The sequence below is a fragment of the Hyperoodon ampullatus genome (assembly GCF_949752795.1).
Source record: "Hyperoodon ampullatus genome assembly, chromosome: 15".
NCBI lineage: Eukaryota > Metazoa > Chordata > Mammalia > Artiodactyla > Ziphiidae > Hyperoodon > Hyperoodon ampullatus.
Genome location: NC_136928.1, coordinates 19463263 through 19467378, shown reverse-complemented (window position 1 = coordinate 19467378; position 4116 = coordinate 19463263).

Sequence of the window (4116 nt, the reverse complement as noted above, 5' to 3'; positions counted from 1 at the left end):
CACGAGCATGAAGTTCTTCATTGCTTATTAAAGAAATGGAGTAGACAGACTCTGATGGACTCTTATATGGCGTTTTTGGGGGTAAATGATGAATATACTGATTCCAACTGCAGTTTAATCTTTACAATTATAAAGGGTGGTAGATGGGGACTTTCCATTGCTGTTGTAACAAAATAAACAAGTAACCGGTTTCCTTGATTAATTTTAAAGCAAACTTAATGGCAGTGACCTTGTTTAATCATCTCTCCTCTTTACTCTTGTTTGCTGTTCTTCCTTGGCAGTGGAGGTGGAGGGAGTGGGCTGTTCAAGCTTTCAGGGCCGCTTTCTAAATTGATAAAGCGATTAAACAGACACACACACTGTCTGTTCTCACTTCTTAGAGGTGGAAGTCAAGGATGAGGAAGAGATTTTTTTAGAACTTGAAATTGTAGCCCGTTGTCGTTTCTAAACTAGTTACTGTGTGTATCTGTGTGGGTAAAAATACATGTTTATTAAGAATATATAATTTTTTAAATTTAAATAATTTATTTTTATAGCTGTATCTAAGATGTAAAGTTTATATAGCTTATTTTTATCAAACTACTTACTACACTTTGATTCCAGCCACTCAGTGAAATACTAGGTGAGTAAACAGTGTCTACCGAATGAAGTAAACTGAGGCCAGTTTCCATGTGAGGAGCTATTGGAATAGAAGTTGTCTTACTTTGAGCTCTCATTTCAACAGTCACCCTCAGTAGGTTTCCATAATAGCAAGTATCTTTGAAATCCACCTTCTGTGGTGCATTGTGGATAGGAAAATATGTCCTTGATTTTATACTGAGTAGACTGTTTGCTCTTTGTATTTTAACACACACAGTAAGGGAAGATGCTTTAATTCTTCCCAGTAGCCAAGGAAGCTGACTTTTAAAAAGAATACTGTGACAGATCAAGGTAAATTGTTTTTGATGATTATGGAAGTGTGAGTTCTTAATCAGTGGCTGTCAGCTAGAGCCTTCCTTAATTCAGAAGTTTGAACCCTAATTATAAATAGAAGAGACTGGAAAAATTATAGTACTCTTATCTCTAGAAACACAAGTCTTTAACAGCAGATAAAGAAATTAGCAAGAGAAGACAGAAAACTCTTCAGTACTTCGAAAATGTTTCCTTTGATACTCTTTTCTTAGGTGGAAGTAAACATGATAAAGGGTCAGATATTACTAGAATTTTTGCTGAAATATAAACTTGATAAAATGCTGGGGATCTGGGGAATGTCAATGAAGAAAGATTAGTAAATGAGAGATGTGGTTAAGGTTATATTATTTACGGCAGTAATCGATTTCCTTCTGACAATTGTCATGAAGATCATTTCTTCACAAATAATGTAGAGACAGTATTTTTTCTTTTTAACTGAGAGCCTCAGGCAGCGTGTGGAGGAGGGCAGTGGACCCATGGATGTGAACACCAGCCTGCCGTGCTGCTCCCGGGCTTCCCATCAGAAAGCCACGATGCCCAGAGGGGAGGTGCACACACAGCGCCTGGAGCAGGTAATAGCTCCTTGCACGCTGTCCTTTCAGGGATGTTGAATCCGCAGAGCCTTTCCTGAAAGACTGCTCCCTCCCTGTAGTTACTGAGGAATGATGACACTAAAAGGCCGAATTGCAGTGTGTCCCTCAGCAGTTGGCTCTCTGGGGGCACACGATGACAAAACCTCCTGAAGCGAACCTCTGGTCTGACCTCAGTAATGTCAGGGCAAGATTTCCAAGATAGGCCTTTCCAGCGAGCTCAGGTATCTTTAAGAAAAGATAATCAGTGAACCTTGGGGCAACTTCAGGGCTTGAACATGCAGTAAGTACCTCTCTACATGCTTTATGATATACTTGCTGAATCAAAGACCACTAGAATCATGAAAACAATAACAACAGTAATAGACCTTCAGGAACCAGGTATGTTTTTACTTGGACACAGTACCCAGCGTAACCAGATTCCCCAGTAAGATGGCTTAGTTTGGCTGTAGTCTCCTTTTGGGCACATTAAAGTTGATGTGATCAGTGAGGGCTGAGGTTAAGTCATCGATGACACGTACATCACTAACTAAAACCTGAGGTAATGACATGTTTTAGTCAAAAGCATTTCTTTGGGCTCACCGTAAGCCCTGCTTTGAGATTTACAGAGCATGGGACGTTGGCCTGAACCAGAGCTCGTCTTGGGTGGCACACACTGTGCTTCTGTGATGCAACAACCAACCAGAAAAGCCACCTACGCTTTCCCCAGTTAATTTCGTTTTGAAGTTTTAAAAACACTTGTAAGCATTTCATTCATCAAAAATACTAGTTATGAAAGTGAAATGTCTACAATGTCATCATCAGCCATGCAGCTAGAGATCTACCCTTGTTCTAACAGCAAAGTATAAATATAAAATAAGTTGTAAATCAAAAAAAGTATTTGCACTACATTTGTTTAAAATTAGTACAAGAAAAGTCAATCCATTCTTCTTGATGAGTTGTAGGCTTGTGTATTAAGGGCTAAAGAGAAACTTGGGAACACTAGTACTTTCTGTTGGGCTGACTACAGTTATTGAATCCCAGGGTTATGGAAGTCCTTTCCTCAAGGATTTTCCTCCTAAGAACAGTAGTGATTGCATAAAAAGAAAAGACCAGATAAAAAAGGAAATTAGCAAAATCTCTTGGTACAGGGTGCAGGAATTTTAACAAGTATGTAAAAAGTTCTTCCCATGTGTTAATTTTCCATTTTAACCCTTGAAATATTTTAGGGATATCACCCTAATATCATTTAAAATAGGTATGTGATCTACTGTTCACCATGGGAATGTGAATCATCACAAAATGCATAATACAGTAGTACATGCTACTTAAAATTTATGAAAGTGTATCTGTATTCTATAAGAATAAAAATTGAGTGATACCATTTCCTTAAAGTTATTTAACGAAATAATACTGTTAAAGAGAGGTATTTGAAATAGTTAAAATTTAGGATTGCAAATACTTTTTTTAACTTTCTACCCTAAGATGTCATCTTTTTAACAGGTCTTCTTGTTGTCTTCTTTTTAACAGATAATTTGAAGATATTAAAGCTACAACAGATTGGAACTAAAAGTCCAGAGAATTCAAGGTGTGGTTTTTAAAAAACATGACAGTTAAAATGAACTCGTTTGATGACACTTAAAAGTTGACTGCAGTTTATTGAATCCCAGGATTATTGTTTCTTTTATTTCAGGTAAACTTTCTTCTACTTTTAAATATGTTTAATGAAGAACTTTTTGCTGGTGATGTAACTGTGTATCTTGTTTTTTTTTAAAATGTTCTCTAAATATAATTACTATTCTTTGTAAGCTATTTATTTAAAATAAATTTGAAAACCTTTCCTCTGTCAAGTAAACACCAGTACTGTAATCTGGAAACGATGCGCAGTGGTCTGTCTTTAGTCTCAGGCCACGTCTGCAGATCTGCCCACCGAAGCACACTTGCAGCTCCAAATCAGGTGTGTGTAGCACATCTGTGGTGGCTCGTGGACACCCCGGGGGCAGTGACCGTGCTGAGCTGCTGGATGCTGTCTTCTAGTTTCAGCTCAGACTGTCAGCAGGTGTCCTTTTGTGCTCTATGTAGTCCCACGTTTCCAAAATGTTGTGCTTCTCGTTGGTGATTTCAGTTTGGAATGGACCCCAGGCACAGTGTTGTCACCCTGGCTGCTCCTGCGCGCTGGTGAGGTACCTCACTGAGAAAACTTGTGTTAGGCGAGCTACATGCGTGCGGCCAGGAGGCTCCGCCTTACCAGGAATCAGCAGGGCCTGGAGCCTGAGGTTGGGAGGCTTGCGGCAAAGCGCAGTTGAAACTTTGCCATTCCAGAGAGTATCTGAATAATGAACTGTTTCTTTGCCCAGTGCTAACATGCAAAACGGTGATGCCAGCCATTAGGTGTTGAGAGAAGTCAACTGTTGCCATCATTTAGATGTCTGAAGGTTTAGATGTCTGAAGGTGCACCTGTTATACCAGTTTGGGTCCTTATTTCCTTGAAGCAAATATATTTATAAATCCCTGCCCTGCATAATAACTAAGCTAAAATTTCTCATAAATCTAAGAGTACTGTTTTGCCAATATTACAAGGTGGGAATTTGTACTC